A 24,940-nucleotide genomic window follows, 5' to 3' on the forward strand; every position below is an offset into this window, starting at 1 on the left:
GCCAGGACCAGGGAATGGAAAACTGTGGTGCATGTCTCAGCTGGCTCAGAGCCCAGCAGAAGTGGACCAGAAAGTTTATGAAAACAGAAAAGAGTGGCAGATGCTAAGACAGACCCAGGGAGGCCCTAAGGTCTATGGAAAGTCAAAGGAATCACGCTTAAATCCAAGAGTGGGGATAGAAATCTGTGTCCCATTCCTTCTCAGCAGTGGTTAAGCGCACGGTTTGATATTTTGCAGGCTTGTTTCTGCTCTGGGCATGAAGTCAGTCTAATTACTTGAAAGCCCATTACAGGCCTTTAATTTTTCCACAAGCGCCATTGAAAACTAGACAAGAGAGGGAATCTTCCTTCTTGCTCAGAAAGCCGCCTTTCTCACACAGGACAGTCTCTAACAGGTTCTGACAGTCATGTTTGTTGGTTCTGGTTAATCAGTATGGTGTATAATTAAAATGGTGTGCTACCATCCCCGCACCTAACTCACGAAAGCTTTGACAAACTGACTCGCAAGTTGAGTCTTCTCTGATGTAGTTCCAGGGTTACATGCAGTGATGAAATGAAGCCCCAGTGTACTTGGCTCCAGAGCACACGGCATTGGGATGTCCTTGTGAGAAGAGCTTGATCTCAAACCACCGAGCCTGGCGTTTGGAGGCTGTGCACAAGGGCTCCTGTTCAGAAGTACTGGTTGTATCACCACCATCAGCCCTTGAATTCACAGCTGTGTGTCCTGGTCAGCAGCCAGCAGGCCTCTCACTGCTTCCTGATTGAAGCTGCTGAGGAATGGCCACTTTCTCAGTGACACGTCCGCCAGGCCCCCAGAGTTAATGCTGTGCGTTCTGTGACACCTGTCTCATAAGTATTTCAAATACACCCTCTAATTCAAATGTAAATCTCTTCTTCCATTTTCTCTCGATGAAATTAAAAACACTAAGATATAAATTTAAAGTTATTTATATGAGTTACATTATGATTTTTTAAATTTTTCAAAAACCTTTATTGTGAACAATAACACAATATATCAGTCAGGTGTAATTTGGCTTTGTTAGATAAAAGCAAACATCTTCTGATTGTCCTTGCAAATGGGTCTAGAGAAAAAGCATTCATCTGGTTAATATAAGGGCTGAACCCCACTATCAGGGACTGTGTTGATTTGCTCCAAAATAAAATTCTACATCTAGAACAGCAGCAGCAATTGAAGTCACCACTTGATTAAGTTGCCTTCATCCTTCAGAGTCCAGACACAACAGGTGAGTGAATGAGATTGCAGTAATTATGTGCTGAGTGTCACCTACATCTATCCGCCTTCTATGGGGTACTTACCTCGACTCAGACTCAGGATTGTGGTATAGCTTTTGGTTTACTATATACCAGTAGGGAGGGGAAGTTCCAGGGACTCCCTACCATAAACAGCTAAAGAATTCTGCCAGAAAGTTTATATTGCCCCGTATGCACATTTTGTTTTTATACTCCGGAAATGGAGAGATAACCACAGCATGAGTTCACAGACCTACGGTGACTACTATGATTTGAGCTTCACTCCATTCTCCATTTATTACCCGAGCACTATAAGGTCCCACTCTGACAGGTGGGTCTCAGTGGCATTTATTTGGGGTTCTCAGAAATTACCATCAGTTCAGGGTAGAAAATCCTGAAAAGTGTGTGTATTTCTTTTTCCTCTGTGTAGCATCACTCTCATAAGGACCTCATGTTCCTCTGGGGAAAGCTCGGAGGAAGATTCACAAGCTACACTTGGGACAGTGCAGCAGCCTCAAGGGGCTAAGTCAAGAGGCTCCCAGTCTGAGAACTGGTTAGGTGCAGGATTGGAGTGAGGGGCTGTAACTGTCCACTGTGGCGACTGCCCACTGTGGTTACTGTCCACTGTGGCAACTGGCCACCAGGCCTAGAGTCCCCCCATTATATAGACAAAGGAACATGTATTAGGCTGCCCACCTGCTTCACTCCTAAGGACACCATGATCCCTGTGGGGCACAGTGGTCTGCTGGCCCCTCATTCCCACTGTCCACTCCTGCGTGGCCCAGTGTGGCCCTGTGTTAAGTGCTGCCACTCGATCTCTGCCACTCAGGGATCCCAACATCCCCAGTGCAGTCACAGAGTCCACCTGAGTGGCACCATCGCCCATGGCCATACGGCCTTCCTCTCACTGCCGTGCTTCTCAGATCCTTAACAAAGGGAAGGCGCTCCGGGCCCTCTTGAGGGACGTAATTGGAGAGCTAAGGGGGTTGGAAGGTGAAGTTTCACATAATAAATCCACGTGAACATTCCTATCTCCCTAAGCCTTTGGATCTTTTCCTCTATGTTTATGGCAAGGAAGTCCTGGCATTTCATCCTCATTAAGTAAGGGTCCCCACTGAGTCCAAGCTTTAGTCATCCAAACCAAATAAACCATCAGATTCCACTCCAGCTGCACATTAAACCCAAGCTCTCTGTTAGGTGCAACCATGTACATACAGAAGTTTGGTCCTATCCAATATAATATCCTGTCTTTTTTGTCTAACACCCATAAAATACAATGCCATCCATATTCCCCACATTTCTGGTAATATAAATTAGCAAAGTCTTACAATCCTTTTAAAATATAAGCTATTTCCTCTGGTATCCAACTTTGTGCTTGTTCTCTGGACCATGCTGAGCAACAAAAGATGGCTGGTGTTTTCCAGTCTGGGAGATATCAGTGGCAAGCTGCTTCCACCAGAAAGGAAGGACCAAAGTGACTCAGGACTCCAAAAAATTATCAGCTTCATCTGAATCCAACCAAATGTCACCACACCATGTCTTAGGGTCCCATTCCTTCCCAAAGAATACCATAAATTTCATGTAGAGACTTGTCATAGCCTTGAACTCACTTTAGGTTGCAATTCTGCACCCTGCAACATTAAGTCTTTTGTCTGATTTTCAGCAAGGTCAGCCCTGGAGCTACAAGAAAAAAAGAGATTTAAGGGGATCACTCTGGCTCTCTGACCAAGATGTGAACCAAGAGTTTAAAGACCTGAGTTTGTCCTTTTCCTTTCTATAAGTGCCCTAGGGCACTGAGGAAGAGCCACCCAACCCCCCAGTCCTTGTAGTCATCATAAGCCTGAAAAGCCAACTTGTAGCCTGAAAAGCCAACAGTAGCCACTTGATTGTCCAGCATTTGCTTCAGTAAGCATTCCATTTGCATGCCACTGCAGGTGGTACACTGATTACTTGTGATGTCACTGCATGCCAGGACAAGGAGCTCAGCACCTTGTTTAAATCCAAGAACAAATCCTGCTAAAATCCCATCTTTAAGGATCTCTTCCCTGGGGTCGCTCCTGGAACCATTTTCTGTGTCATAAGGGTTCTGTCGAGAGACAGAAACCACAGCAACTATTTTAACAGAGAAAATTTAATAGAGAGAGAAGTGTTCACTAAATTACTGGGAATGAAAAAGAACAAGGTAGAGGTGGAGTTCTCATAGAGGTAATACCTAGAACACTTCCCAGATGAGATTCTTCGGCAGTTCCTCCAATCTATAATATTTGGTAATAAAATGCAAATGACAACATTAAAAAGGCCAGTGCCATTTAAAACTTTAGTTAATAACACGTTGCAAATGTTTTCTATAGAAACAGCTACCTGCAGGAAGCAGCTACTACCCATAGGGGTGCAGGGCTAAAGGGAAGAGATTGGGAATATTAAAATGTAAAAGCTCAAAGGAAGGATCCTGCAGAAGTGGAGCTCAGACCTTTGAAGAAAGGTGGCTGCTCTCCCGGGGACTGGCTGCCTTGCTGGCTCGTGCTAAACCTCAGAGAAGATGCAACAAGGCCGTTTGGAGCAGCATAAGAGGACCGCAAGTGGGAATCGCCTGCTGCTACTGGAATTGACTGGACCTGCCAGGGTGGAAGCTCATGGCTGCAGTGACATTGACAAGCGCAGAAAGCCAATGGAAACCACAAATCCCTTCTTCCTCCTCCAAGCCTCCTGCCTCTCTCCAGGGGCCCCTACTGGCCAGGTATAACAGAACCATTTGGCAAAGGGAAATATGGGTTTCCAGAGTCCCAGCCCCAGCATCAAAACAGATATATAGAAGGGTGAGTTTAGCGCTGAAAGACAATAGTAACCAGCAGGCCCACATGCAGAGACAGGCATGAAGCCTCAGCATACATGAGTTTAGCACCACTGGCTCCAAGCAGCTTCTACACTCTCTTTCCCTTTCCCAGCCCCCACCCCATCCCACAAAGGCAATCATGATCCTAAAGTGCTAGGTATCCCTTTTCTTTATATTTTTACCACCGAGGCATGTGTCCCTTAACACTATCATTTATTTTTACCAGTTTTTAAACCTATAATATGTATTCTTTTGTGTTCTTTTGGGTTCTTTCATTCAACACATAACTGGCATAGCTGTAGTTTATCCACTTTCATTGTTGTATAGAATACTATGCATGAATACATTATCATGTTTATCCATTATAGTTGAAGGACATCTTCCAAACAACTCTTCCTTTTAAGGCACAAAGGTACCCACTGGTGCATCAGAAGTGATACCTAGGATAGTTATTCTTAAACTTTCTGTGCTTAGGACCCTTTTACACACTTAAAGCTTATTGAAGACCCCAAAGCAATGTTGTTTATCCAGGTTTTATCTATTAATATGTATTATATTAGAAATGAAAGCTGAGAAATGTTAAAATATTAGTTCATTTTAAAATAACAATAAAAAACCCACTACATGTTAACATAAATAACATATTTTTATTAAAATAAATATACTTCCCAAAGAAAGGAAACTGGTGAGAAGAGGGGCATATTTTTCAAATCTCTTTAACATCTGGCTTCACAGAAGACAGCTGTATGATTGGGTCTGCTTCTGCCTCCAGTCTGTTGCAATATGTTGTCCGGTTGAAGTATATGAACAAAATCCAGCTTCGCACAGAAATGTCAATGGAAAAGGGAGGATTTTACAGATCCTCTGAAAGAGCCTCATAGATCCTCAGGGGTCCTTGGACCATCTTTTATAACCGCTGATTTGGAAGATGGTCTAGAAAATTGAGTGTGATTCCTAAACAAGAATTCTGTGGAGGAAGGGCAAGTGGGTTTTGGAAATTCTAGTGTTTAAAATGCAGATTCATGTGTCTCTTCCCCCTTTGCAAGCCTCCTACCTTACTCCCTGCAAAAATAAAACAAATAATAAACACATTCAAATCAATTGCCGGGGCCCACAGGATGGGGTGGGGATAGGGGCAGGAGGGCAGTGGGAAGGAGGCACATCCTCCACCCTGCTGAGCAGGCACTTGCCAGGTCTGAATCCCAGTTTAAATTCAACCAGGGTATCTTCCCAAGTGCATTTTGCACAATTTCTGCAGGAAACACATAATACTTTTGTAATAAGAAAATAGAAGTTAGTATCTAGAGAACAAAAAAATAAATAAACAAACGAGGAGAGGGAGAGACAGAACATCCTGCAACTTTCCTCATTTTCTGATTGGACAGTGGGAGCCCCTGAGGCGGAGACCAAGGTGGCAGTGGCCAGCTGGGCCGGAAGAACAGGATGAGACAGGAAGGGTGGAGTCGCTGAGACTCCCAAGGCTCCGCCCACAAGCAAGACATCCACACAATACAAGTCAGGATGTGGCTTCCTGCTCCAAAAGGAAGAGGAAGGTGTTTTTTCTGAGTCCCTATTTCTCCATGCATGAAATTGAAATGCAAATCTCCAGAGTCAGGAGGAGAAACAACGTGCTAGCAGAATACATCAAGACTCTTCCGCAAAAGCCCTCGGTGGTGCCTCCCTTTTATGCCACACTCCGTGCTTCTGAGTTCCTGCTTCAGGGAACCCCCAAGCTCCCAACGCCATCCACAGACTGAGATAAAGAAACCATCTGCAAAGTAGAACCGCCTCAGAGCACAAAAGGTGCGTCCTTGCTAATGAACAGGAGCCTGGTTTGACAGCCCTGGCTGCTGGCCAAACTCATTTGTTTCCAAACTTTCCATTTGCCAACTGAAGTTGTTGAGAATTAATAGGCCCCCAAAATATTTCCTTGGATGCATAATGTAAGAGCTGCCAACTCTAGTCACGTTCAATAATGTTAGAAGAAGCAAAGTTAAAATGTAAGGAAAAGAAAGAGCTTCCGTGCTATAAAGCACACTCCAAACGGAAGCCATTCCAACAGGAACCGTCTGTAAATTTGCTGCATTCACAGAGAGGCATATTTATTCAAAATTAAGCTTCTGATCTCAAGTGTAAATAGGCTACTGCTGACAGCAGGAGAAGGGAAGCCTCCTTATACTGCCCTAAATAAATAAATAAGTGTTCAAATTTATAGGACTATTCACTTAAAGTAATCCAGATAGTGTGTAATAACCTTCCTTGGGGGAAATTTTAGACAGTAAATTTTAACTGAAACATAGAATAAAAAGTGAAGTAAAATGAAAGGAGAATCCTGGAATCCTGATAAAATGTTAATTCTTTAATAAACATGAGAGAGCTCTTTTTAAAAATAAACTGTTTGAACTATGGTTTTGAGTCTGGCACTTAAGGAGTTAAGAAGTAAAAAGTTGAACAAACTGAAAAATCAACAATTTTTCCTAGATCTGTCAGAGAACCTAGTTTACAGGGCAAACCGATGCCTCAAAAGTCAGAAATATAAACAGATAGATACAGAAAATCACAACTTCCCAGAACAAAAGCCCACAAGCAGAAACCTCCATGGGAACCAATACTGGAATAAGAAGCCCATAACCATAACTGATGAATTATTGAAGGCTCAGTCTGGACAAATCTGAGAATTAAAAGCTGTAGAGGGACCCAGTCATTGGAATACAGTGGTGTGATCATGGCTCACTGCAGCCTTGATCTCCTGAGCTCAAAGCACCACTGCTTTTTAACATTGAACTGAAGTCCCAGATAATGCAGTAAGACAAGGAAAAAAAAAAAAAAAACAAAGGAATACAGATTGAGAAGGAAGAAATAGAACTGTATTTACTTGCAGATGACATGATCATCCATGTGAAAAATCTGAAAGAATTGATCAAAAAAATTTTTCTGAAACTCATAAGCAATTATAGTAAGGTTGCAGGATACAAGATTCATGTATAAAAGTCAACTGCCTCCCAACATACCAGCAATAACCAAGTGGAATGTGAAATTAAAAACACATTACTATTTATATCAGCACCTCAAAAATGAAATACTTAGGTATAAATCTTTAAAAAATGTAGAAATATGAGGAAAGCTACAAAACATTGATGAAAGTTATCAAAGAAAAAGTAAACAAATAGAGAATTATTCCATATTCATGGATAGGAAGACCCAATATGGTCAACATGTCAATTCTTTCCAATTTGATCTATAGATTCAATTGCAAACCTAAAAAGATCCCAGAAAGTTATTTTGTGGATATTGACAAGCTGATTTTAAAGTCTATATATAGAGGTAAAAGACCCAGAATAGCCAACTCAACATTGAAAGAGAAGAACAAAGTCAGAAGACTGATACTACCCAGCTTCAAGACTTACAGTAAAGCCACAGTAATTAATACAGCGTAGTATTGTTGAAAGAATAGACACATAGATCAATAGAACATAGAGCCTAACGTTAGGCCCACATAAATATAGTAAATTGATCTTTGACAAAAGAGCAAAGGCAATACAATGGAGCAAAGATCATCTTGTCTACAAATGGTGCTGTAACAACTAAAAAATTCACAGGCAAAAAAAAGTGAATCTAGGCAGACTTACACCTTTCACAAAAATTAACTCAACATGGATCATAAACATAAATGTAAAATATAAAACTCCTAGAAGGTAATATAGAAGAAAAATCTAATCACAGGGGGTGGAGGGAGAAATGGATGAATAGACAGAGCACAGAGGATTTTTAGGGCACTGAAACTATTCTGTATGATACTGTAATGGTGGACACATCATTACACATTTGTCCAAACCATAGATTGTACAACACTAAGAGTCAACCCTGATGTAAATTATGGCCTCTGGGTAGTAATGATGTGTCAATGTAGGTTCATCAATTGTAAAAATGTACCACTGTGGCGGGAGATGTCAATAGTGAGTGTGCTTGGGGAGGCAGGGACAGGGGTAATATGGGAAATCTCTGTACCTTCCACTGGATGTTGCCATGAACTTAAAACTGTTCTAAAAAATAAGGTTTATCAATTTTTTTTTAAAAAGACAGATTGACATGCATTTTATTGGCTGCAATTCCTTTCAGATTATATATTTTCTCATAGCACACACTTATCCAAAAAATATTAAGCAACTTAAACTCTGGACTTGCCCCACCCTCTGTCAAAATTCTGGAGCCAAGTCTATGCAATGAGTAAGTATCTATCTCCTGTTGATAGAGCTCACTGGGCTCACAGTACAGTGCTCAGCACTTTTATATATGTTATCACTGCAGTACTTAGGAATCACATTATATTCTCACAACAACCCAGAAAGGTAGATATTTTTATCTTCATTTTCCATGTGAAGAAACTGAATTTCAGAAATGAAGTAACTTGTTCTCTGATATATAGACACAGTCTCAAATGCACTACTATTAGAGGTCAAAACAAAACAATATGAAACTTTAACTTCTATATAAGTGTGTGTGTGTGTGTGTGTGTGTGCACATGTGAGTGTGTGTGTGTGAGCACATGTTGGGTAGTGTGGTAGAAAGCTAAGAATGTGTCTACAGTTACTTCTACCGAATTATTGAGAATTCCCTATGAGCTAGATTTTTAAAAGTGGCTGCAAAAAATACAGTTCTGTATTTACAGAAAAACCCAAAGAGAAATTTAGACATCATTAGAGAAAACCCTAAGAGACTGAAGACAGAAAGAGCTAATAACTGGGACCTGGGTGCTATCTTCATGCCTTTGTGGCTCCATCCTGAAAAACATAACTGTGTCAACCATCCTCAAAGATACACATAATTGTTATAGGAATCTCAAGTTAGAAGAGAATGTCTCCACCAAATCCTTACACTCATCCCAGAATATCTGGGACATGGTTTCTCCCCACTAGCCTTCATAAGATCCAATTCAGACATCTGTGTGTCAGGAAGCCAAGCAGCCTGTATTAGTTAGAATTACCAACACTAGCTACTGTATCAAACAACCCCCAATTTCTCATTGACAGGATAGACCAATGCAAGCTGGGCAGCTCTCCTCTAGGATGTGTTAGACTTCTTTCATCTTGTGGTTCAGCCAGTGGGTCTTGTTAAAGTCCCTCTGGATCTTCTGTATTCAAAGAATCTGCATCACACAGGACATTTTAGAAGCCAGGACTGAAAGCAGCAAGAATCACTTCTTCCCACATCACTGGTGCAAACTCACTGTACGATTTTATATGAGGGAGGCCTGGGTAGGTACAGTTTAGCTGTGCACCCAGGAAGGAGTACAAACCCGGATCTGTGCATGCGAGCAGCTCAGCCAACAGCCTCCTTGATTCCTGGGGCTCCACCAAAGGCAGGAATGTCTGGAGAGGAGCAGACAGCCACGTGGAAGCACAGAGGGAGAAGAAAGAAGTCACCAGTGAATTCAGCCCAGCTCTGCCAGAGAATAACTTGGTGATCTTGCCCCAGTACTGAGCCTCTTAGAAAGCCTCCGATTCTCATATATGACATGAAGCTAAAAATAACTAGCTCGAGGATTGTTATGACAACTGATTGAAGCATTGCATCAAGTTGAGGGCCTTACATGATTCAAGATCAAATACTGGACCCTTCGACCAAGGAAGGACTTGGATAGTGTGACCAAGGAAGGACTTAGATAATGTGACCCAGGAAGTGTGATGGAGCTGATGGCTCCTGCAGGTGGGAGGGGTGTTTTTCGAGAGGTACCCAGCCTCAAGTTTGTTCCCTGTTCAGACCCAGAAGTGCCCGCTCAGCACACGCCCCTGCACCCCAGCTCATGGCCTCAAGTGCAAGCCCATCACAAAGAAGGGAAACAGGCTGCCCCGTCCGGCTTTGCCTCGATCCAAACAGTGGCACTCTAAGAACAAGGAGAGCTGGTAAGTGGAAATCCAGTCCTCTGCATCTAGACAGTGACCTTTAGATATTTGCAGGAAGAGGAACTAAATGTTTTGTTTTTTTTTTTTTCATTTCTATTAATCTAAAGGCATTGATACCAGGATGCCTCATGTTCAACTCAGAATCCATCTAGAGCAAACAGAGCCGACTGGGGCCCTGGAGGCAGGCATGTGACACACTGAGGGTGACCGAGGAGTCCCACGGGGAACGAAAGAGCCACATCCCTCAGCCACATGCCACAGAAGGTATGAACACCTCCTCCTTCCTTCCCGTGCCCAGAGAAGGTGCTAGAGCTGGCACAGACGATCATCTAAGGGGCCAGGAGGCAGACACATGTCTTCTACCTCCTGGGAGGACAAGGAAGCCTCCCACTGAGTCCTCCCAATACACCCTATTTCTTTTGGCCGTATGCCTGAAATCAGGAAAAGGATTTTATTCTAAATCTAAACCTCTTGGCTTAGGGCTTGATCAGCTAAGATGCCTGATGGCAGAGTCCCCTCGTTCCCATTTGCTCAAGGAAATCACAAAGGAGCCAGGTTCCTTCCAGCTGCTGGCTCCCCCATCCTTAGGACAGAAATGTCATCCCAGTGGTTACAAAATGGCAGCCCAAGCTCCAGGCTTTCCATTGCTGTTCCAGGCAGGGAACAGAGTGGAAGGGAGGGCAAAAGGCAAAGGGCAACAGGCACATGCCAATTTATCCTCTCCCTTTTTATCAGAAAAAAAAAAATAGCTTTCCCAGAAGATCCACCAGCAGACTGCCATTTAAATTTCTTTGGCCAAAACCATGTCACACGGCCACACTTACCTGCTATATGTCTGGGAAATGGCATTCTTTGGTCTGTGCATTGTCTCCCAGGAAAAAAAATATTTGTTAATAAAAAGGGGAAACAGATATTAGGTAGGCAGCCAATAGCATTGGCCTCAGAGTATATCCAAAAGGCTGACAGAATTTCACTTGGGGGGAAAAAATTAAATCTAGAGTTGGGACTGAGGTGGCTACAATGCCCCATTTAGTGACCTCTTCTGACAGTTCATTTCTGCCGTGCCTCAACTGCCTAGAACAAGAGCAGTGACAGAACATCAACCTGGCTCACTCAAATAGCTCAAAATGTGTGCATTTCCACATAATTACTGATTTCCTCAACAGATTTAATGTCTAAGTTTATCTTCACTTTAATCCAATTTCATGCCTGAAGCAGAGGGATTCTAGCAGAAGGTCTTTCTTAACCTTCTGATATCATTAATTATTGCTACATTGGGAGTTACTGCACAGAACAAGCAAGTTTTTAAATAGAAATCATTTGTCTCTCAGCAGGGAGACTCCACGGCTTTATTTCCGAACATTCAAACTGCTGCACTTGAGTAATCAGGTTTCATGGTGATCTCCCTGTGCTCACCTCCAAGCAGAATAAATCCTTCCTCTTTGGTTCCCAGATCAGCCCAATTTGCCACCTGTAGCGGGAGGCATCCATTTCCTCCTTTAATTGTTGAATAGGGTTTTCTAGAAGGAAAGGCCGGCCTTTCCCCGAGCTCTGGGCACTTGGTCATGCTTCCTGGTGATTTTCTGCTAAAGGAAATCCCCTAACTCATTAAAAAATAATAATAATAGATTAATTGACCAGTTCAGTAACAAGTCGCTCCAGGACCCAATAAACTTTGCAAAGAGTACATTCCAATTACAACTGCGCTCAGCGGGAGCCCTATGGGTAAGCCAGCGTAATCTTTCTCAGCACGCAGGAATTTTTATGTTTTCTTCTCCACTCATGTCACTCTCTGCTTCAGCATGGGCTTCGGGTCCATCTGCAGTCCCCGTCCTGTCGACATACCTGCCACTGGGACTCTGGTGACTCTCGTGACCTAGAGCGCCCACAAATGACCCCGTCAAAGCAATGGGGTCTCAGGAAGGGTTACTGCAGGCTGGGGTTTGCAGAACCCCCTGAAGTGGAGCATTTGGGCTGAGTAGAGACCGTTGTCCCTGGAACACAAACATCTGGGGCGCTGGAAGAGTCCTGCCTGGCGGTGCAGCTGCAGCTCGCCCCCACACGGCTAGAAGGTCAGCAGGAAGCCGGGACTTTGGTAACTCGCCTGATTACAAAAGCAGGCAGAGGAAGTGTGGCCAAGTCTGACATCACGAACCTGCTGAGAGGCGGCAGCCGCAGAGGATGCTTCTCGATGGGGCTGCTCCCTCTTGGACAAGCTACACCGTCATTCGGAACCCTCTGACACCATAAAAACATTCCCCTGTGAAAGGGCAGCAGAGTGTACGAGATTTCATGCAAGATCAAATTCCACATCAACTCAACAAATGTTCAGTAAGCGTCTCCTTTGTGAGATGATGGATATGTTGATTTGTTCCACCATTTTACCACAAATATGTGTATCTTACAACATCATATTGTGTAGCTTAAATATAAACAATAATATTTATTTTTTAAAAAAAAAGAAAGAGAGAATCAACTTTTATGTGTCAGCTGTGACCTAGAACTCATGGTTGCAAAACACCAAGCCAAGGTCCCTTGCCTGTCCTGAGTTACTGCTGAACTTTCTCTACAATAAAATATGAACCTGAAATCAGCTTATAGAACAGCTATAGCAATTCTCAACTCAGCTTCTCTTTTTGACCCTTTGCCCTTGGGATTTTTTTTTTCTCATTTCAACTTCAACTTCCCCTCACCAGTCCCACTTTCTATGCAGGACGAACGAAAAGCAGCCCCAGGAGCGCAGGAAGGACAAGGCTCGTTTTCCACACAAGAAAAGGCAAAGCAAACGCCCTGGACCCGGGGCATCCTTGGCACCGTCCATCTATGCACAGACTTGGGGGGGGTTGGGGGGGTTCCTACTTCTAAAAACCCACAGAGACCTTCAGTGACCTCTGCCTGTGCATCTCCAAGCCTGTCGCTTGCTGTCCATCTCACGCTCCTCAAGGGCATGCGTCCACTCTGATTGGTCTGCTATTCCCAGTGACGGGCGCAGTGTCCTGAAGCTCCTAGGCATCACATCAGGGACTCTAAACCCTGCACTGTTGACATTTGGGGCAGGTAATTCTCTGCGGTGGGGGCCGTCCTGTGCACTGTAGGATGTTTAGCAGCGTCCCCTGGCCTCTACTCACCAGATGCCGGTGGCACTCCCACTCTGGTTGTGACAACCAAAAATGTCTCCAGACCTTTTGTCTGGTTGGGAAACCACCCACAAAATAAATATTTTTAAAATGAAATGCATAGATGGCCACTATAGTGACCAAGCATTTAGCTGTGCCAATGTTGCTCTTGAATTCTAATTTCCAATATTATTTTTCAGATATGTGTAACCTCACAATCTTTGTAGAAGACAGACCCAGGGGCAGTGCTGAATGGTGGGAGAGGGTGATTTACTTGTTTTGGGCAGTGGATCATGGTGTATTAAATAGGCCCTTGGGCAGAGTTAGTGAGATTTTCCCAGTGTCGATGCTATGGCCCGTGGGTTGTCTAGGTGTGTCATCCCACTGCTGGAAATAACCTCAAGTGAAAGTCCACCATCCTTAGCTCCACTTGCAAGTTCTTCTATGATCTCGAGTCCCTGTGTCTTCGCCAGGTTCCTCCCCCACCCCCCACTGCCTTCCATGGGTCTCTACCTGCTAGACACCAAGCCAACCTGGCAGCATTCCCCAAGCCTGCTCCGTCCTTCCCGCTCTGCCCCTGGCTTGTGGCTGCTCCTTCTGCCCAGCCCCTTCCCTGACCCTTTCCCTGGCTCCCTGCAGAACGCCTTCTGAGGGTTCGGCTCTGGGCTCTGAGCTCACCCCTGCCTCAGACAGGATGAAATACTCCCCCTCTGAACCCCACCTGCCCCAGCCCTGCAACCCCTGCAGCAGGGCTGGGGGGACACCGCTCGGCTCCAACACAACACAGAGCCGGAAAGCTGACAGGCGCTCTGTGCGGGTCTGATGAGGGACTTCATTCATGGTCAGAGCCCGAATCACCGCTGCAAAGCCCTCATCACCCCACGTTATGCTGAGTGACCCTCTCTGTGGTCGGAGGCAGTCACACAAAGTTCACTCAGGAGCTGTATCTGCCAAACCAGTTTTTCACATCATTTACAAAAATGTAACAACCAGTTGATTAAACTGGATTTGGGGTTTTTTCTACTAGTTATTTGGGCACTGTGAGTACACCATCAGAATTCTTGGTTCTCGGAGCCCTACAGTAGCATCCTAAGCATGCTACAAATATTCAAAAATTGCACTCTGCAGTGGGAGGTGTTTTTAAAAGAAACACATTAGTAAAATTGGATCTCTAGCACCAAGTGTTAGCAACGGTTTAAAATATTAATGCACATTAGATGCCAAGTTATTTTGAAGGCTCAACCAGACTTCTATTTGGCAGGAACGATTTCGCATAGACAATTAGATACACGTGCAAATATTTAACTGTAAGTTGATGCTTACACCACTGAAATACAGTGGTGCATCTACTAGCCACCTGGTTGGCAGAGCCCATTAAGGATTTGTCCATATTGCGACTGAATACTCCCCACCTTTTCCGCATTGGGGAAATACAAACAACTGGGGGAATTGTAGGGGAAGGCAAGAAAGGATGAAAGATACCCCTAAATTCTAAATTCTCAGTGGAGGCCAAAGTGCTGGAAATACACCAGCTGTATACATTTCCCTATACATCACATTTCATGGCTTCTAAGAGATCATGAATTGATGAGTTGGCTAAACACAGTTAAACTCATTCTTCAGTTTGGCTGTATTTTCAACAATTGTACGTTTCGTGTAAGACCATGAACATCTCCAAAAAATTAATTAGCAAAAATCAATCAATCACTATATATGATCAAGTTTCATTATATATATTCAGAGGTGATGCTGATGTATGTGTAAATACACACACACAGACACAACACACACTAAAGGTATATCTTTGGAAATTTGTAATAAAGCCAGAATTTTCTAATCTCTGACTTTATCACTTGTCCTAAAGAGCTAAATGATAGGAATTTCATCATAGCATGCAGGAGTGAGAACTGGACATGGAATCAGATTGGAGGATCCTGCCTGGCTACTTTGTTTAATAGTTTGTGACCCTCAACAAGTTAACTACCCGCCCTCTGAGTCTCCATTCCCTCAGTGGCAAAGTAGAGAAAACAGTATCTGTCTTACAAGGTTGTGGTGAGAATTGAAATTGATGAATTCAAATGCTCACTTTCTTCATTTGAGGAAGGAAGGCCAGCTCTCCAATCTACCCCTGGCAGGGCCTCCTGGTCTGCTGGGAGGCGTTGTTTATAATGCAGGGAGCTTTCTCTTGTTTTCCAAGAGCACACTGTCGGGAGCGGTCTTTAAAAGCCACGCGGGCATCCTGCAACGTTTCTAAATTAATATGACATTTTATTCCAAATTAGACTGACAATGGATCAATGCTTTGATACAGCATAATATAGAGTGAGACTAGACCCAATAACATGAACTGCTATTGTAGGCATTCCAATAATTCCAAGAACCAACATTTTTCAAAAAAGCTAAAGCACATTTTAGCAATGGTGCCCATGTTTCATGTTTCTAGCTTTTAAATATACCAGTCCCTTCAAATTCCCTACCCTAAGTCTATGCAAAGAATTTTCAGATATGTATATTCTTTCTCATGAAGCCCAACGAAGCAAACTTCTACAGTACTTTTTCTCTTACTTACACGCTGTGTGCAAAAAAATTCAATCCCAATACCAGAATGGACCTTACTTTTTAATGGTTGCTCAGGCATTTTCTAAATGACAATATGATCCTCAAAAATCTCAACATAGACACCTGTTAGTAGTATCTTCACACTGAGGACCTGGGAATTCATCTCATTTTGTTTCATCACCAACACTAGACCAGGCAAACTCTCCCCATGTTCACACCCTGTTCTTTGTAGCTCGGTTTCACCTGGAAAGCAGAACGTGGGGGTGAAAGGACAAATTGCCTGCCATTAAATAAGACCAATCTTGCTGGTTACTGACTATGTAACACTGGACAGTCACTTACCCCTTCAGAGTTTCTATCTCCTCGTACATAAAATACAATACAAAATACCTGTGACTTAGGATCATTGTACCTCACTGAGTGCAGGGCACCCCAAAAAAGCAAAGCACTAAACCCCTCCCTCTGCACAAATAAAATACCAAATACAATGTGCTAACCTTCTCCCTTGCTGCCATTACTGACATGGGACCATTTTTCTGATGAACAAAAGTTTTCTTTGGAATTTTCTCCTAATGTGGCAATGAGTGGTCTTTGATAATTCAGGAAACCTTGAAAGATTTTCTGGGAACATCCTCTTCTGATATCTCACAATATGACATCCTTTTGGTGGCTGAGTCCATGCAAAAAACTGATTCCTAACTTCTCTTTCATGTGTGCAATTTCATTAACATTTTCTTTTGAAATAATTATATACTCACAGGAAGTTGTAGGGAAAAGAATGAGTCAGTGCACTTGTGTAGCATGGAACTATATAACAGTGATCTCATACAGGACAGTAGAACAATATCAAAACCAGGGAGCTGACGTAGGTATACTACTATTAACTACACTACAGATCTTATTCAGTTTTCCCTTGTGTTTACATACTTTTAATATGTGCATGTGCGTGTCTCGGCAGTTTATTCCCATGAATAGATTCCTATAATCACCACCACCATCAGAAGACAGAATATTCCATTACAACATAGGAATTCCCTAATGCGACCCCTTGATAGTCACACCCCAATACTGACTTCTAAAATTGATTGTGGCTCACAGCAGCATAATTCACAATAGACAAAGGTGGAAGCAAACCAAATGTCCGTTGGCAGATGAAATGCATAAGCAAAATGTGATATATTCATACAATGAAATACTAATCCTTAAAAAAGAAGGAAATTCTGACATATGCTATTCTACAATATGGAGCAGTCAAATTCATAGTGACAGAAAGTAGAATGGTGGTTGGCAGGAGCCGGGGTCTAGGGACAAATGGGGAGCTGTGGATGGGCACAGTTTCAATTTTGCAAGATGAAAAGTTCTGGAGATGGATGGTGGTGATGGTTGCACAACAACGTGAATGTGCTTAAGGCCACTGAACTGTGCACACACAGATGGCTGAAATGGTCATTTTTAGGTTATTTTATCATAATTAAAAATAAAAATGAATTTTTTTTCATTTTTTTTATTTTGGCATATTATGGGGGTACAGATTTTAAGGTTTCAATAAATGCCCATTTCCCCTCCTCCCCCCAAAAGTCTGAGTCTCCATCATGACCATCCCCCAGATGGTGCACATCTCACTCATTATGTATGTATATACCCGCCCCCCTCCCACCTGCTCAATAATGAATTTGATTGTGATTATGTGGCCTGCAGACACTCCAAGTGGACTTTGGTGCCATCACGAGGAGAAAGTATGACATGTGGCTAAACACACAGATCCTGGGGTAAGGAAGGCCTGGGTTCAAATCCTAGCCTGGGCCGTTTACCACTCATTTGGCTTCAGCCAGGCGTGTAACCGTGCTGTGCCTCCATTTCCCCATCTGAAAACGGCAATAATTAGAGAACATACCTCCCAGGGCTTTCATGAAGATTAAATAAGGTGATGTCCTTAAAAAGTGCCTCGCCTGTGTTTTGCACTCAACGAGTGAAAGACTTTGGCCTGTAAGGCCACCGCCTTCCTCCTGGAGGAGGACTTCCCTGCAAGGTGGGGACCCGGGGCATCCTGAAAGGGATGGAGATGAGCTTTTCACGGCGGCCTCTCCCACCAACCGACCTGTGAACCCCAACTCACCCCAAGGGCGCTCCAACTACTCACCCGCCCCACTGTAGTTTTATCACATTTCTACCGATTTTAAGTCAAAACGGTTTTGTGGGGCTTTTTTGTTTCAGTCCTAAATCCCACTTGCCCTGGATTGGTAGCTCAAAAAATGTGAAAGGTCAAAGAAAATATAGGCCAGTGAAAATAACATTGCAGCAAGAAATTAATTGCAAAGCCTGTTTAATATGACAGGGGATTCCCCCAAATCCTATTATGCCGCTCCCTGCTTCCCTCTGTCGTGCGCACGGATTCCGTGCACAAAGGCCAGGCCAGGCTCCCCCGTGCATTGCTGCATTAATTTGACATTTCTGCCTCCAATTAACCTTACATTGCAGCTATTTTCTAAAGATTGTTCTTTTAATTTATGATAAGGTTATTTTTTTTTTCTGTTGGTGTTTCACTGGCTTGTGCACAAAGGCCTACTATAGAAAATCCAGCCCCGTTTCTCCGTGTTTCAAGGTAACACACCGTTGTTTAAATTCTGCCTGCTCATAAGCAGAAGAGTGGGGTAAGAGGCAGTTTCTTGCCATGCATGTTAGCACGGGACAGGTTAGGATTCATGCAGAGCTGACAGAGTGACCTTACGCTGGCTGAGTAGGCATTGTGAGCTAGGAGCCTGTACTCCAAGGCAAGTACAAGGAAATGAAAGTGTCAAAAGAATGATGGATTCTGACTCAGTAGATGTAGATTCAAATCCCACCTGCATCTCCTACCAACTGTGCTACTATAGGTGACTTGGTTGATGGAGCCTCTGTGTTGTCATATGCCAAATGGGGCAGGGCCACCTCCCTCCATGGAGAATTAAGTAAGAGCTCAGTAGGAAAGTGCACCTCCCAGAAGAGACCTTCAGGAATCTGTTCCCTATTTGCCTCTGCTATTGTCACAGACAGTTCCAGATCAGGGGCCAGAAAGCTATGGCCCATGGGCCAAACTGGCCTACTGCCTAGTTTTGTAAATAAAGTTTTATTCAAACACAGCCATGTTCATTCATTTAGTGTCTATGGTTGCTTTCTCACTAAAACAGTGAAGTTGAGATGTTGTAACAGAGACCTTATGGCCCCCAAAACCTAAAATCTTTACAGTCTGGCCCTATATAGACAAAATTTTCTGACTTCTGTTCTAGAGGAAGGAACGGGAGAAGAAAGGCCATAGTCTTGACACCATGGGACTGCTCCTTTGCCCCTGTGATCTAGCTTGGGTCGTGGCTGAACCCTGGAAGGTTGGAGGGCTAGGGAAGGTGCCTGTGCGTTTCTGCCATCTCTGCTGTACTACAGCCCCAGAACAAGCCTTCAGCTGGTACCATGCGTGGCTCATGCCTCCCGCTCAACAGAAGACATTGGATATATAATTCTTAGTTTCAATAATCTACTTTCTGAGCTCCCCCTAACTCTAAAAATTCCTCTTTCAAATGGAAGCCCATCATGGGACTAGAGTTGACCTCTGCAAATGAGATGTTAATTCCCATAAGATAGTTTGAGCATGGAGGCCTCCTCCTGCCTTCCTTCTATAAACTCTCACCTTTTAGCCCCTAGCATGGGAAAGGCACTGCGCTGTGTAGGACAGATTGGGGGGGCAACAAAAATGAACCAGATATGAATCCTTTTCTCCTCAATAGATGCCCAAAGTCTGGCTGGAAGACACGCTTATAAAATAAGACTTGTGGAACAAAGGGCCACACAGGGGTCAAGTGAATCTCACTACATCATGTGGGATCCCGGGAGCTGGTTAGAAATGGAGAAGCACAGGCCCATGCAGCCCTGCTCATCACAATCCACACTTTAACAGGAGGCCGAGGGATTGATGAGCAAGCATGTCAGTTGGTTCTCCCGGAGCAGATGCCCAACTGGAGTTAGAGGTGCAAGAGGTTTATAAAGGGGAGAGGGAACAGGAGCAGGAAGGGGGCCTTCAACTTAGGATGCAGAGCAGTCATGTGGGCACGAAGAGGGACAAGAAAGGAGAATTGGGAAGGAACAGCCTCTCCTTGGAGGCAACTCTGAGAAAGTCATGGCCAGTCTAGCGGAAGGTTCAAATGAACTTGGGCATGTTGAGATCATTTCAGCGAGGTAACCTGCACTTCTCCATCGCTGTGCTGCCTTTTCTTCCTTTAGTCCTGAATTCTTCAACTGTCCCTTCTATTTTTTCGTTTTATAAGCTTCAAAATGTATGTGTAGACATACATATTTTTTAAATTCAAATAAATCCATTTTTATTGATTGCATTTGAGTAATCATTTCCCAGAAGATTACCCTTGTCATAAACATTTAGACCACTTTTATACCAGACCAACACTTTGATGTAACTGTTCTTTGGCTGAAATGTTCAGGATCATTTCAAAGTGTGTCCTATAATGACAGAGAGACACAAGCATCCTGTCAATGCTGTGAGTTCCCCGCTTAGTTAAGAAAAACTTTCACAGCACTCGGTGCCCACAAAAGGAATTAAAAAGATGTTTTTTTTTTTCTTTTTCACACTTCAGGCATCAGATGCTGGGTTTTAAAATACCCTGCATGGTGTGAACTTAGCTTTCAACATCAAATGAAGCTTTTCCAAGTTTGAAACCAAGTGGCTGAGAAATAAAGATGTTGGGCAGCAAAATGCACATGTGCAGAGCATCATGTTGATAAATTGACATACGTGTGGGCAAGTGTGGCCGTTCGCATCCAAATAGACAGCTGGAGGTCCTTCCCGGATTCCGAGCCCCCACAGGAGCATGTGCACACACACACACACACACACACACACACACCCCACACACAGTATATCAGTTACGGGACACACCAGCTGAAGCATTGCGTGTCTTTTGCACTCATCTTTTGTCCCATCCATATGTGTATTTGACATCTGCATAAGGTAGAGGATGCTGTGGAAATCCCTGATGAAACAAAGTTACTCTTCTTCCTTCTCTTTTAAAAAGAAATAGCCCTGGTACACCTTAGATGCCTTTACGATTTTGTAACATTCTGATTCGTTACATTTGAGCAACCAAGAATGTATTACCTGAGCCTCTGCAGGATCTGGGCCTTGCCGGCTGCCTGGAGGCATACCAGAGCATGACGCGGCTGCTGATGTGTGTCCCTGGCTCCCACGCTCGCTCCACGTCTCCAAGGTTAGCCCTTGTGAAGGGGCCCGTCCTCGTGGCTGTTCTGATTTTGCTTCATGCTAAACTTCAAAGAAGGCAGGTAAGCAATGCAGCAAAAAGAAACCCAATTTTTCGTTGTAAGATCCGGTGCCAGTCCTAGCTCTTCCTCTGGCTCCCTCTGTGTCCTGAGTGGGCCTCAATGTTGACATCTGGAAAATGGGTCCACACCACTTCCTGGAGTGGCCCAAGTAAAGATTCCGGTCGTGTAGGTGAATGGACTTCATCCCCCATGCAAGGGCTGCAAATTAAGGTATCCATCCTCACAGCAGCTGTTACAAAATACGTAACTGTCACCAAGGAAAGGGCAGACCAGAGCCTGCCCACAGTTGCGAAAGCTCAGTGCTATGGTTTGAATATTTGTCCCCCCCAAAACTAGTGTCGAAATTTAATCCCCAATGTGGTAGTATTGAGAGGTGGGGCCTTTAAGAGGTGATTGGGTCCTGAGGGCTCTGCCCTCATAAATGGATTAATCCATTCATAGATTAATGGGTTAATGGATTAATGGGTTATCATTGGAGTGGGACTGGTAGATTTCTAAGAAGAGGAAGAGACACCTGAGCTAGCATGTTCACACTCTCAGCCCCTCACCACCGGATGCCCTGCGCCACCTCAGAACTCTGCAGAGTCCCCACCAGCAAGAATGCCATCACCAGATGTGGCCCCTCAACCCTGCGCTTAGTGTTCATAGCTGTAAGAAATGAATTCCTTTTCTTTAAAAATTACTCAGTTTTAGGTTTCTGTTATAAGCAATAGACAACAGACTAAGACATTCAAAAAGTCAAGTACTTCTCTGGATCTTTCCTTGACTCCCCTTCCAAAACGCTTCTTCCCAAGGAAAAACAGTTTTAACCTTGAATAAAGTATGGCAAGGCCTTTTCAACATGAGTGCTTCCTTCCAACCCTACCAGGCCCCAGCAAAGCTCAGCCTTTGGAGAAGTCAGGCTCCATTTTTGTCATTTTTAAGCCTGATCAAATTCATTAGTTTAAAATGTTTACCCATAATTTTATAGTAGCTACAGTTATTGAGAGCTCACTATAATGCCACAAGGCACTGAGTGCTTGGTTATGTCCTTAACCCTCATAACAATCCCTATTTTATAGATGAGGAAAATCAAAGCACAGGAGGTGAGATTCCTTGCTATAGGTCACAGAGCTGATAAGGGACTATGCTAAGATTCCAATCGACGACTGTGACATGTCCCTGTGTGCCCCTTAATGACTGAGCTCGACTGCCTTCCAAGGGCTTCCTCAGAGCAATCCCTCTTTGATACTGCTTCTTTATGCATCTTAAGCCCACAGGATCATTTCAGAGAGCACTTGAAGCAAATATCAGGACAACGAAGGTAGAACCAATGAAAGAAAAGGCCAAGATTACATTGGTACCTCGTTTCCAGGAAGACCACTCCTGACTCCCAAGGGATGCCGGTTGTCCCAGATTAATTATTAATAGCTTCCTCTTTCCCTCTTGGAAGTGGTCAGCCTGGGACAATAAACTACGTGGTCATCCTAGGCTTAAAACTTTTGAAAGGATAAATAGACACAAAGTGGATAATAAAAGGAATTCCCAGAGACAACCCCTGTGGAAATTGACTGCTGTTTCTTTGCAAAAACCCTTGGCAGATTTTATCTCATGCTTTAAGGTTCTTAAATCCCAAGTCCTTAAACCTCCACTGAATTATAAATTGGAGCATTTCTCTGTTAGTTCAAACACCCGATGTCTTAGTAAGCAATACCACTCCTGCAATTCCAGGGGTTCTAGGAAATAGAGAATCATTCAAAAATTCTGTTTTAAAACCCTGTCACTTGTTGTTTTAAAGTATGAGTATTTATGTGTGGCTCTGTATTGTTGTGTTTTGTTTAAGTTACATTCTGACTTCAGTTTACCTATTTCTTTCTCATTTGTTCTGTGAGCACAGCCAATAAATAAAGGAGACAATTATTGAAACCTTATCCCAATTGTCTAGTTCATTTTAACTATGTTTACACTAGAACTGATTAATGTGTATATTTAATTGGGTTAATAAAGAGTTCCATTTTATAGAGCTATTTCCAGTTGCCTCTGTACACTATAGCCAGTTGATAAGGAAAGTTGAACATAAAAATGTAATTCCCTATATCTTAGCTACTTAAATGTGGTATTTGGGTTAATAATAATTGAGCCATATTGACTCATCAGTGTGAGGAAGATTTCTGTGTTTAAAGGCATAATTTTGTGGAAAGCCCTGCTGTTTAGTCTCCCCAGAACTATGCCTACAGGAAGAGGTCACGGTGTCCATCCTATTGTTGTGAGGTACCAGGAAGAGAATGAAGAATTTCTGGGTGTGAACCTCACAATATAAAACTCCTGGATTCCCCAAAGACTGGAATTCTCTGCAGGGACCATGAGTTTGGTCCCCGAGACCTGGAAGCCAACCAATGCCCACCCATTCCTGGTGATTAGCACAGGAACAGAGGAACGTGGCGTGGCCTCCTCTGAGCTATGGCTCTGCACGGCTCTGTCACTGCACTGTCCTCTTGTCCAAGATGGGGAAATTGCAGACAAAATTGTTGGCGAAAGCGTTTCAACTTAATCAACCTTAAATAAACCATCTATTTTCCAAGAACAAGGATCTTTCGAAGCTGCCTTTTACATAATGAAATTACCCACGTTTCAAATTCTTTTCTCAGAGCCCCAGAGCTGGAACACGAGTTTCCTGCAAAATTGGGACCTCTAACCCCTTCAACGCTGAAGTGTATCCCAGGTTGGGCTACTGATTATCTCCTTTTTATTTGAGCTAGTCTCACTCAAAGGACAAAACATCCAGGCCTTGAGCACTTGACCCTTCTGGAAATATTTAACATCTGAATTAAACCGACAGGCTTGGCCAGAAGTGCTCCTCGTATTTTAAGTCTGAGGCTATTTCCCCCCAGCGTTTAATCACTAAAACATAAGTAGATAAAGACAGCTCTGATGAATTGTGTTCCCTGAACTAAATGCCATCAAGGAAATGCCTTATTTTCCCTTTTTCACAGCAAGTGTTATAACGTGTTCTACACCCTTTGTGTCCCCACCGGATTCAATTATTCTGGAAACAAACATTATTGTTCAAAATGAAGATCGGGGGCTATTAGTGTGATCCAGCAGCTGTACGAGGGCTGAACCCTGAAGCAATGAGGCGGAGATGCGGGTGGAGGCGAGGAAGGCTGCTCCGATGGAGGATCAGAGATAATAAAATTATACAGCCATCTTTGCTTACTGCCCTTTCGGGATTAATGCCAAAAGGCCCATTCTACCACAATTGACTGCAAAGAGGAATAATGGGGCTTACTGGCCATTTCCAGAAGGCATGTCTAGACCACCTTTTTCCTAGTGAATCAGTCAACAATATTTATTAAGCACTTCAGTCATATAAAACATGCTCAAGGTGCTATAGGCACATAGAGAAGAAGGAAAACATGGTGCCTTTCTTAAAAGCAATCCGTATTCTTTTCACTGAGCTGAGTACTTATTTCATGCAAAGTAATGGGCTGGACGTAAGGAAAACTAAAATCTCGCCCTAAGCTGCAGGAGACGTGTTCTGGAGGGCCTCCCCCACTCAGGTCCTTCGTGTGGCCTTGATGGCCGTGTTTGGGCTGGGTGGCTTTGGCCATAGCTGGACTCAGTAGGGCAAAACCTACCTCCCAGGTATAAAATTAACCCTTCTGAAATCTGGCACAAACCAGTAGTCATCTTTCTTGAGAAGCTGAGCCACCTGACTCAGAGTAGGCAGAGGAGTGGTCAATGCAGCAGCCCTAAGGCGTGCAGAGGAGGCCAGACAGAAAGAGGAGACAGATGCAGAGACCAGCAAGGTCCTGTGAAGCCTGCAGGACCAGAGCTGTGTGTGACCTTAAGGCCATGGAGAAACAGGGCAAGGCCTCAGAGGGTGACCTTGAGGATTTAGTTCGTGAGGTTCTCTCTTAAAGTGGGGCTTTGAACAGAGACTTGGAAGAGCCAGGCAAGGACCCCGCACTGTGGAGT

This window comes from Microcebus murinus, chromosome 7 (genome assembly GCF_040939455.1).
Source record: "Microcebus murinus isolate Inina chromosome 7, M.murinus_Inina_mat1.0, whole genome shotgun sequence".
Taxonomy (NCBI): Eukaryota; Metazoa; Chordata; class Mammalia; order Primates; family Cheirogaleidae; genus Microcebus; species Microcebus murinus.